Source organism: Oreochromis niloticus, linkage group LG15, assembly GCF_001858045.2.
Source record: "Oreochromis niloticus isolate F11D_XX linkage group LG15, O_niloticus_UMD_NMBU, whole genome shotgun sequence".
NCBI classification, from domain to species: Eukaryota; Metazoa; Chordata; class Actinopteri; order Cichliformes; family Cichlidae; genus Oreochromis; species Oreochromis niloticus.
Window position 1 is genome coordinate 5,853,684 of NC_031980.2, and position 12,807 is coordinate 5,866,490.

Sequence of the window (12,807 nt, forward strand, 5' to 3'; positions counted from 1 at the left end):
CCAAACTGGAAGTTGGTTCCACAGAAGAGGGGCCTGAAAACTGAAGGCTCTGCCTCCCATTCTACTTTTAAATACTCTAGGAACAACAAGTAGGCCTGCAGTGCAAGAGCGAAGTGCTCTAATAGGGTGATATGGTACTACAAGGTCATTAAGATAAGATGGGGCCTGATTATTTAAGACCTTGTATGTGAGGAGCAGGATTTTGAAATCAATTCTGGATTTAACAGGAAGCCAGTGAAGGGAAGCCAAAACAGAAGGCATTGTGATGGGAAGGGCCTGCTTTAACTGTCTTATCCATGCGCCTGCTCGATATGACGGTGCCAAAAGTCCAAATACTATATGTTTCTTTCAGGAGTTGGTGGAGACCTAAAGCTGGCCTTAAATTTGCCGAAAATGTCTACACGAGAGTTTAAAAGCAGTCATTTTCGAAAAAGACTGCTATTCTAAACTATTCATTGATCATAAAGTTGTATCCATGAGGTGTTGACTAGCTTACTAAGTGATCCGAGTGAAAAACACACGTAACTCATCATATATTTGAATAACCTCTTAGTTTATTTTCACCTCTACAGTTTTTGGTGTTCTCATTCTCCACTTCGTCTGCAGGAAAAGTTGTGTAGATAATCTTTTGAAACTCTGTATTCCTTCCACCGGCACACTTTGCTGCAGCACAGGTTTGTGTATTTCAGCAGTGTTGTCTTGTTTGAAGAGGAGGCAGAGGCACAGGGAGTGAAATATAATCACTCTAAAGTTGTTTGTTCCTTTGGCTTTACTTTGTCAGTGTGTGTGTGTGTGTGTGTGTGTGTGTGTGTGTGTGTGTGTGTGTGTGTGTGTGTGTGTGTGTAAGGGCAGCTGTAGGTCAGAAGCACTGTGGGTTTTAACATCTTGAAGGGTAGCAGACCTCAGTCGAGGCAGGCCATGAGACTCCTTATCTCATCCAGTGTTATTTATCACTCGTTCTTTCTTTCTTTTCTTCTTCAAAAAGCTATGATTGCTTTCCAGTCATTCATTAAAAGTGAAAAATGTTCTGCAAAGTCCTTCACTATAATACAAAAAACATGTCAGAAGTTTCATCTGCTCACCTATGATGCAAACAGAAACACTTAGAGGTTGTATTGGGAGTATTGAGCAATCGTCAAGGCCATGCCGGACAGGTTCCAGGTTCCCAGGAGATCATTGAACTGTACCCTTCTTCTCCTCCACCCTCTTCTCTCTTCTCATGGTTAGTCATCTTTTTTTCTTTTTTTTTTCTTCGTCCTGTCAGTGAGGGCTGGTCCGCCTCCCAGGATCCCCTGCTTTTAGCGATTGTGTCAAAAGTAGTCAACCAGCTCTTCCTCTGGCACTGAGCCAGTTTCACTCAGGTTGGTTTCACTGTAGTCAAAGCCTGGCAAGGAGGCCTGGGAATCAGCAGGTGCACCAACAGGTCTGCCTAGCTGGGGACAAAGCCTATTGGCTCACCGCTGCTCTTCCTCGGTCATCCAAATTGGCAGTTTGAACTTGGCAGCACTTGTAGTTTCTCTTTCACACAGACAGAAAACTGACTGTTGTGATTATAATTGTTTTCTTCTTTTTCTTTGCTCCTGTTATTGTAGCCTTTGGTCTAAATTTTGAGATGTGCATGACAGAGTTGCAGCGTTCTTAAACTCAACAAGCTATTAAATGCTTAAATTACTATGGTAATCATTGTTTTCCGTGCAGTTTCTATATTGGTGTGTTTTGTAGAGCAAAAACAACCTGTCAGTCACATTCAGTGTGCAGAACACTACATTGAAAAAAAAAAACTGCCAGTTTCGATGTCAAGCAAAGCCAATAAGGAAAGGTCCCAGTTCCTGACTCTGGCTGTGCCTGGAGGCAACAACGATAATTTCTGTCCCACAGTCAACAGCATAAGTTCCTCTCCATGCATATACATGTGCTGGGCTTAATATTCATGTTGGGTAGTTGAGTGATACATGGGTAATAATACATCACCCCCGACACGTGAGCATTGCTCCTTTTGCACTTTGTTGTCATTTCTATGGGCTGCAACGACACATAAGCCAGTCAGCTCGTTATCAAACGCAGCTCTTTCTTTCTGTTCATGCTGAGTTTTAACCTGCAAGTGAATCTCCAGCTATCAAGAGGGACAAAATGACTTTAGAGTGACCATCAACACATGATCAAAGGAGTGTGCAGATAAAGGTGCACGCTGCTTTCGAAATGAGATGATTAGCACTTCAAATGGGCCTCATTTCAAGGCTCATTATTACCACAGACGACCCTCAAACACCCAGACACTATCGCCCCTTCACAGCTCAGGACAACAACAGGACACTAAAGCTGTGACAAAGTATCAAAATAAGTATTTTTATTGTTTTTTTATGTAGCGTAAAAGAAGAAAGGCCAGCATGTAATGTGATGCTGTTTGTTCACTGCATCCACATCCATGTTGTGACATTTATTCTTTATCATTATTATGCAAAAGGGATTTTCTTGACTGATAGCAAATGTTCATAATAGAAACAAAAACTACAGCAGATAATATAAGGCTCCGAACTGCAGTGCTCACATGGAAACATGGCATGAAAATCAACTCGTAGATGAATAATTAATGCTACAATAAGCAGAGCACACTATGTGAAATTCTCAGTGCCAAGGTGCGCAAAGCTGAAGTTTGCACACAAATTTATGTGAGTCATCTTATGTGATACTACTATGCTGTTGAAATAGCACATCCTAATGTTACACCCTAATAAATGTTTTATATTTGTGTGTATATTAGAGATGCAAGAAAGAAATATCAGCAGTTCTGTATCAATCCAAAAAAAGGTGCCAAACTAAGTATTTTCATATAATACTCAATTACAAGCAACAACAGTCTGACCAAACTATGACTCACATACAGTACAAGTGTAGTTTTCATGAACAGAATGAGTAATCATTCACAGTATAAACTGAAAAAAAGCAGGGGAAGTCTAGTAACTTTCACAACCTCCTTCAGCAGGAACTGCCTTCATCTCAGGTTTTATGCCACTGCTTCCAATCTAGTCGCCACTTGGATGAAAACATTTTTTAAAATATTTTCTTTGCTTGTTTTCATGAACTTGTCGCAGAGGGCAACAGCCACCCTCCTCTAAGCTTCAGGTCATGGTGGGCTGTTCCGACACGCTTCTGTAAAATGTTTTGATAAAAATCAGAATTCAATTTTGTTCTCAGTGATTCCCAGGCACTCAAGGTAAAGCAGCCGCAAACCATGATGCTCCCATGCTGAACAGTTCACAGGAAATTTTCCTCAAAGTGCTGTTAAACACATTTGATTGGATAATATATTTCCTCAAAGAGCCATGTGAGAAACTGGGACTGTTATGGAGGACCACTCCAATAAGCTGAACTATATTCTGCTTATTAATACTACTACTACTAATAATAATGATTGGCAGCAGTTTGTTACATACTAAGAGAAGAGTGCAACAACCACACTAAATAATAATAATGAGAAGAAGTGAAATCAGCTAATTGGTGTGGACCTCCACAACAGTCCCAGTTTCTCATGTGGCCCTTTGGGAAAATCAAGTGTCCGTCCCAGAGTTAAGTTGCTTTTTGTTTATTTGTTTGTTTTTCCACACTTGAAATGTGCTGAAATGTGTTTTTGTCATTTTTCAAGAGAAGTATGTGCTTCTTTTATTCACACCATTTTTATTCAGTGCATTCAGTCTTTCATAGGACAGAGAATTAGACAAAGAGGAAGCTAGATGCAGAAAGACCCACCTCAGAGAAGCCACAGCCCTGTCCTTTTTGTGTTATGGACACACAAACATTCAGGTCTTGCTTTTGTAGGATATTCCATCTTGGAGCATCACTTTAATGCTTCTTTGAAGATCCTCTTTAAATTGCTGTGATTGAGGCATGGTTTGCATCAACACGTCTTTCTTGCAAAAGAAAACTTAATATACGAGAAAGTTCATGCTTTGTTTACAGGGAGGGCCAAGCTTCACAAAACACACTTCCTAAAAAAAGTAGTTTTTGGAAAAGTTGTTAACACAGGAGATCAGTTCTGGCTTGCAACCAAAGTGATCACTCAGTGTGAACAACCAACACATGAGAGGTTTGAGCACAAACCTTGTATGTTATTAGTTTAGTCACTCTGCCATTGTCTACACTTTGGACTTGCACAGATCTTAATCAGAAGTTAGAGGGGGGTGGAGGGCTGGAGGCGTCAGTGACACAAAGCGGGGAAAAAAAAAAAAATTCACTTTTTAAATGTATTGTTAATAAGTTCTTATTCTGTCTATGTATGGGTCTTATTTATGTCAATCAAAACAAGTATAATGAGTCTGTTACCTTTCCATGTTACTTTTGGGCTAGTAGAAACTAGCCCAAAAGTACTGGGACACGTTATCTAAATCTTCAGTGAAACCACACACTTTTCTTAAGGTGAAAGAAACTGTTCCCACGAACCCAGAGAAATATGAGTCAGTCAAGTTACATCAAAACTAAGCCAACTTAAATGAAAATTAAACCACATTTTATGAATAATAAATGGTGAAACCCTTGTAATTACAAATGGTTCACAAGGTGCTTCCCAGGTTGAGACACACTGAATATTGACAGCAGGAAGGCATCCTAATTTGTGAATTCTTAATAATTTTGTTATTTGTGCGTAAAGATGAGCTCATGTGTTGTATGTGAAACCAGTCTCCAGTGCCTAAACTTGTATCTGTGATGAAATACACATGCATTCAAAGTCTTCACTGAGTAATCATTTACTCAGTGCCACACTCCTCTGAATAGAGACTGACGATGAGTGATCTTAACGCCTGCTTTCCAATTTGAATTAAAAGAGTCTGTGGTTGTCTGTGAGACTGATCGTCTTGCTCAGCGACTGCGACTACAAGCATCATTATAAAGTGTGAATACACACTGGATGTGTATTAAACCAGCCACCAAAGTGTGTGAATAAATTTAATTTCCAAACTTTTGCAACATACAGAGTGATGGGAATGTGATGATCTTGCCAGCGTATTAAACAGTATTGAGTAATATAGTGTCAAATGAATTATAAGTAACTGATACTAACGCGAGTTTGTTTTTATCTTGTTTATCGAGTCGCATCTTAATCTGTAGCAAAGCTGGAGACGGAGCAGACGGATAAACAGAGGCAGGACTACATCAGTGTTTTAGATTCAAATCCTTAAAAAAGTGACAGTTAACTTTAGGAGGGAATATGATAGTCATTTGCATATGGGAAGTAGACAATTTGATTGGATGTGAGTCTGTGAATTGGGTGTGTGCGTGTCCTGGGAATCAAGGGGGTGAGGTGTTCTCACAGTGGCGTTGGGGGATGAGGAGAGGAGGGAGGGGGTGTTGTGACATCCACACATGATGGCAGTGAAGCAAGTGAGAGCGTGATGCAAGTCAACACAACCCTCATTGTCCCGAGCCCCCTCGTTGACAAGTATATTGATTCGCACAAACAGACACGCGTGTACAGCTACCACTATGTGCACATGTAGTGTTAATAGAAATGCAAGAATATAAACAAAAATATAGGTAAACCTACATGTAAACGCTCACAGTCCCCAGACTTGGAAGGACAGGTTTGACAAGATGTGATGTGGTCTGGAAGGTCAATGACAATAGATAAATAGCTAGACTGTGCGTTTCGGTCACTCTTTCTGTGAGAGCAATATGCTGTGTCTGGACTTGTTCAGTACAGAGTGACGGATTACTCACAGAAAGTAAATCGGCTTACTCAAGATGTTTTTGTGTCACCGCCATCACATGAGCGTGTCTACATGTTTAGGGTATCTTTACAATGAAGGTGAAGAAGAGATGTCAGAAAACAGTGTATCAGTTTCTTTCTGCCTAATTGGCTGCTGTAACCTCAAGTGTTTGCATATTTTTGGAGTAAAAGTGGTAATACTAGAAGTCAATTTTATACTGATTCCAACTTGAGACTTTTTGTTTTGTTTTTAACTAAATAATGTCTCTGTTATATATATATAGAATATTATTAATTTTTTTTGTCCTTCTACATGCCATGAGTGCTGCAAACTGCAGTTCCTAGAATGGCCACTTGAAGCTGCTTCCTAAAGCAAACAAGTAATGTTTATTTATGAAATCGCCTTTTGGTCACAAAGTACTGGACATAAAACAGAGTAAACTAAATAATAAAATGAAATGCCATAAAAACAAGTTTTAGATGCAAAATAATTAAATTAGTGCAAAAAGACTGTTTAAACAGAAAGATTTTTAACAAAAGAAATTTCGAATTTAAACTCTAAAAAAATGGTGAGGTCTCTGTGACTAGTTCACCACTTCTGTCTTTTAACTCGCTTGAAATGTTTTTTGCCTCAGTAGGGGCGTGGCTGCCTTCCGGGTGGGTGTGGTCACATTTTGCTGTAGTCAGCATGCTTCAGACCGACTAATTCAAATCACTGCGTAGGACCCATGTTCTTGCTTTTTGGGACAATTTTACTGCAGTGATCCAGTTGCACTCACATCTTTCCCAGTAGAATAGAATAGAATAGAATAGAATAGCCCTTTATTATCATTGTACATGCACAACGAAATTGTGGGTGCTCCACACCAACTGTGCAGAAATATAAATAGTAAGACTAACAAACGTGAGAGATATGTAGAAACAGCAGGAATATAAAAAAAAAAAAAAACCCCAAGAGGAATATATATAATATGCTACTAAGTTTCCTACTAAGTTTCTTTTTATCTATAATTATCTATCTGTTACTTACCTGGTCATTCTATTTATTTATTGTTGTTTTTATCTTAAGAGAAAATTAAACCAAGTTTCATTGTACCATGTATAATGACTATAAAAATCATTAATTTATAACAGTTCACAAACCAGTGGGTGATGTGATGGTAGCTTATCAATATAATCGAGACTGTACCACAGATAACAGACAACAGTGTGTTTTGTTTTTTTACTGTGGAAAACTGACTTTTATTACCACTAACTGCTACTGCTACACTGTAAATATGTTTCTTATTCCCTTGTTTTTGGATTTATTGCTCCCATTGTGTTCTTGTTGACTTTTATTTCACCTCATGTGTATACGTGTATGCATCTGTTGGAATGACAATAGAAATAATTGAATCCCTGAAAAGAGTAAATTTTTTGATCTTCCTAAAAACACTGAAAAAGAAAGCAATTCAATTAAAGTACAGTGACATGGACAAGTATTTGTCCACTTCTTGGGTTCTTTTTTAGAAATATTTGTCACACCCACATGATTCAGATCATTAATAAAATGTTAATATTAGTCAAAGCTAATTCAATTAAATTCAGTGCTGATTTTAAATGATGATTTCATCTATTAAGGGAAGAAAAACCTATCCAAACCTATCTGGGCCTGTGTGACAAACTAATTGTCCTAGTAACTGGTTTTTCTGCTAGGGAACAGCACCAGACCTCCACACTAACACCACCATGTTTGCCTGTTGGTATGATATTCTTCTTATGAAACGTGTTAGTTTTATGCCATGTGTAAAGAGACTGAAACCTTACAAAAAGTTTAGTTGTTGTCTCGTCAATCCACGGAATATTTTTCCAAAAGTCTTATTGATCATCAAGGTGTTTTTTTGGTAAATGTGAGACGAGCCTTTGGTTCCTTCATGGTCAGCAGTGGTTTTCACCACACTTGGACAACATAACAGGTTGAATAGTTTTTTTCGCCTTTGATGAATAAAATGAACATTTAAAAACTGCATTTTTGCATTTACTTTGGTTATCTCTGTCTAGTATTAGAATTTGATTGATGAGCTGACAAGTGTAAGTGTAAGAAATATGCAAAAAAGGAAGAAGAAAAAACCAAGAAGGGGCCAAATACTTTTCACAGCACTGTATGTACGGTCACGTACAGATGATGACGTTTGGAAACACAGTGCTAAATTATTCATGTCAACACAAGACTAGTTGTATAAAGCAGGTCTGTTGACAACAACTGTTTATGTCAAGAAAACAGGAGGAGGTGTAAGCTGTATTTTAACACTGACACAAAGACCCAGCAGAGCTAACCACAATGTCTCATCAGCTCCCTTAGCTGCTACGCTAACTGTGGTGGGGGTTGGTTTTATCATGCTTGAAGTCGTGAATCTCCTGCTAGCAAAGTTGTTTATATACAGACTCCAAGTCTCCCTTTTCAGATACACAAGTCTGTTGGGCCAGTGTGCATGTCATGTGTTCATGGTGACACAACAGAAATGTGCTGCGGGGCTTTCCAAGAACTGGCTCATGAGACAGCCTCTGGGATGAACATCTTCTTAGTGTGGTCTCCAGAGGATGAGTCTCACTTCAGCAACAACAAAAAACGTTTCAGGATCATTTTAATGGAATTTTGCTGTCTTGTTGTTAAACAAATATTAATCTTTCTATTTCTTTTGCTCAACAATATCTGAGCTGAGCTCCACTCAGAAATGTTCTACAATTTAAAAGCCAACGAGTTCATTCATTGTAACCTTAATAGCGTGGAAGTGAGTAAGAAATTCCGATATTTTGTTTGAGGAAACTTTCAGTAGCTTCCTTTCTTCCCCTTAACTCCTTGCTCGCTCATCCCTTCTGTGTCTCATGCCACTGTTATGTCACTTTGCATGCCACTGCAGTACGATCACCGTGCGGGTATTTTGGAAGAAATGACGGAGTGTCTTCATAATTCGCGTCTTTTTGCAGCAGCTGATTACAGAGCAAACATGCCTCTCAGCGATACACAGTGATGGGCAAAGTGACACGCATATGCGCATGCCTATCTGGAATCACACATGAGGGGAAGAGGCCTAGAGTGTCTTTTCATGCTGGGATGAGTCGCAGTTAAGACTGATACAAAAGTTAGGGATGGAAATTAACACCAGGCTTTCGGATGAACAATAAAATACGTACAACTTGGTAGGGTTGTTTGCGACCCGGTTTTTATTTGTTTTCAATTTATTGCTGTAATATTTTATACAAACCACAATAGCTGTGACTGAATGACTGGTCACAGACAGCTCGGCACCACTGAAAGTGAAGATACTCAGCAGCTGTCATCGTACAGCAATGGTATATGACAGATGTGGGAGTAATGGAATGAGGATGCATACGCAATAGAAGGACAATCAGATCACTTATTTCCAGACCACTAAAAGCACAAACCTACCCAGTGGATTTGAATACGGCAGTTTAGGCCTGCCTTCGTCCACACACACAGTATTACAGGCCTGTATGCACTCATAACAATGGTTGGCTCTTTTCAATAGACAGCGAAAGGAAGAAAAAAAGGATGTGTGTTTTACCAGGTAGCTCCCTGCTGTCAGCTCCCCCTGACAGACCTGTAGAGCAGGCTTGTCTTTCTTATCTGCTGCCAGCTGGTCTGACAAGAAGTTTGTCTCGCTTACCTCATGTACCAGGTGACTCTGCAAGGGTGTGGCCTGAGAAGAGCCTCTTGCTTCATTGCAGATTTTAAAACAATGATTTTTTTTCTTTCTTTCTTTTAAACTGAGTGAATGGCAGATTACAAAAGCTCAAAAGAAGGAAGGCTGTAACTGTGCCAAAAGGCTCAATCGTCAGCTCATCAAGAACTACAACTGCAGCAGTAGGCAGGCAGTTTGATTGAAGTGACAAAAGGCTTCAGTGAGTACACTTTGGCTGGCGCAGTGCTAGAGTGAGCCTGAGGAAAGAAAGAAGGCAACACCAGACTTTCCTGTTCAAGAGGGAAACTAATCTCTGTGTAAATAAGAACTGAAAAGAAAAGTAATGACCATGATGGAAGCTGTCCAAACCTCCACCGCTGTCACACCTTCGGTTGGACTGGTGGATTAAATGAATATCAGTGAACATGTATAAAATCCTAAGACAGTGTCCCCATCACTTCTAGGAGATCATCATATTATTGAGGATCTCACTATAATTTTTAGTTCAAAATATAAAGTGGCTTATATACATAAAACTGAGTTGAATTGAATGAATTAAAATTTAGAATAAAAAAAATATATTGGTAGGTTCTATTCAGTCAAAGTGGACAGAATGTTATTTTTAAATAAAAGATCATTTGCATAGTCATCATATATTTATTTTAATTTAGTTTTTGTTTCATAAAATCACAGCAGCAGTTGACTTAAGGGGCTTTATATTGTAAGGTAAAGACCTTCCAATAATACAGAGAAAATCCCATCAATCAGAGTACCCCCTATGAGCAAGCACATCAGCGACAGTGGAAAAGAAAAACTACCTTTTAACAGGAAGGACCTTCTGGCAGAACCAGGCACAGGGGCAACAATCTGTTGTCCTGCTTGATGGTAAGGGGAGGGAGACAGGAAAGCCAGAGATGAATAATAACTCATAATTAAATGCAGAGTGGTGTAAAAAAAAACTAGAAACCCATGTTTGGATTGCCTATCTATCTATCTATCTATCTATCTATCTATCTATCTATCTATCTATCTATCTATCTATCTATCTATCTATCTATCTATCTATCTATCTATCTATCTATCTGTCTGTCTGTCTATTCAAAACCATAAGGCAGTGGTGTTTTTCCAGTATTTATGCCAAGCTGTGTATTAACTATACAGCAATATAAACACACGATCTACTGATTATATATGTATGTATATATATATATATAAATATATATATATATATACATATATATATATATATGTATGTATAGTTTTTAAAGGATCTAACTTACATGTTGTTAAAAGTCAACACAATTAAATTCATTTGCTTTTCTTTCACTTCATGTTACCCCTAAGAAGGCAAGAAATTTCACAAATAAACCCTGATGGGCACACCTGTGAAGTGAAAACCATTTCAGGTGACTACATTATGAAGCTCATTGAGAGAAAGCCAAGGGTTTGCAGCGGTGTCAACAAAGCAAAGGGTGGCTACTTTAAGGAATCTAAAATATAAGACATATTTAGAGTCATTTAACAATTTATATATATATATCTTGCTTGATATATTTGATGCCTTCTGTATGTATCTACAACGTAGAAAGTAGTAAAAATAAAGAAAAACCATTAAATGAGAAGGTGTGTTTCTCTTTAGCCTGCCCTTGGCCCTTGGAAGCACACTATAAAGACAAAGGCTTGTTTTGAGTGGGGCTTGATCAGGCACATTTTTAGCATTGAACTGAAGAACAATGAGGCTCTGCAGCTGGAGTCCCGAGTGGAGCTCCAGTTCCAAGAAGTTTGAGGATTAGATCAAACTGACATGATAGATCACTTTGCTGCCTGTCCAGGATGTAAATGTTCCTCCGCTAACTTTAGTTTAAAAGAAAACTTTTTTTTTAAGCTTTCCGTGACAGGCAGATTAAAACTATCCGTGGAAAAAAACGCCCCCCCGAGGGAGACATGTAAATGCGAGTCCCACCGGAAAAATACACTTTCACACTTCTACCAAAGCACTGTAGGCAGTGTTCAACATGGAGGAGAGATAAGTGACCGGTAAAAGTCCCTGTGAGACGTTGCCAGTGAGGCGGGGAAGGCTTTTTTTCTTTTTTTTGAGATTCAAATCCAAACTGACATCATGTTGCTCCTGCCTGTTTGAACTGGTAGATAAAGAAGATAAACTGACACATTTTAAACAATACAATAACGTTTTCTTCCTGCACCTGTCAGCCAGGAACTAGTGCGCATACACACACAGCACAACAATACAAGGACAGAACATTAAAGTGAATAAAAAGAGTAGCTTATATGCAACAAATGAAAAACCGCAGCACACAATTAATTTCAGTGGACTGCCCTAACATGTGTGTTCTGTGCAGTTCATTCATTTTGATTTTTTAGCATAAAGTTCCGAACATTACATGTAAAACATGGAGTGTAAGTAAAGTGAATGAATTTGAGTGTGTTGACTTTTAACAACATGTACCTTGGATCCTTTATAAAAATGTATATATTATTATTAGATTACCGATCTTGGAAAGAGATGAGAATACCATCATGTTCATGTTTGTATAGTTAATACGTAGCTGGAGCTAGCCTTTTGTTGGCTTGGCATAAATACAAGAAATAAAGGTATAAGGAAAGGGCAACATCGCCTCAGGGCAAGAAGGTCCTGTTTTGGGTTCTTTCCAGGTACTCCAGTTTCTGCCCACAGTCCCACAGCACGTTAGGTTAATGGCTGACTTAACTGACCAGGTCCACCTTTCCACCAGGCCATCAGACTGCTGAACACGTCATAGACACCTCACCCTCACTACTGGAACTTCAACATTATGCACTCCATACTGTACATTAATGCCACTGTTTTGCACATGTCCGACTACCAACCTCTGTACATTTTATATATCTTATTTTATTGTTTACTCTATTTCATTTGTAAAATATGTATATACACACTCACACTCACACACACACGCACACACACACACACACACACACACACACACACACACACACACGTAGAAAATACACATCCAGTAATGCATATACTCTTATATATTGTACATATATTTATTACTTTCAGATTTAGCCATTCTTATATTTTTGCTTGTTTTACGTTATTGTATTTTTGCACAACTCTGTTGCTTGAGAAGCTCGCACACAAGAATTTCACTCGCATGTACTGTACCAGTGTACCTGCACATGTGACGTGACAATAAAAGTGATTTGATTTGATTTGATTTGACTATAGGTGTGAGTATGAATGGTTGTACCCAGCCTCCTGCTAGGATACGGGATAGGCTCATGCCCAACCATAGCCATGAGTTGGATAAGTGAAGCAAAATGGATGGGTGGTGGTATAAGGTACAGTCTAATGTGGATTTAACTTCCGGGTCTGAAGTCTAAAATTGACACGAACCTGCATTCTTTCTACTGACCAAC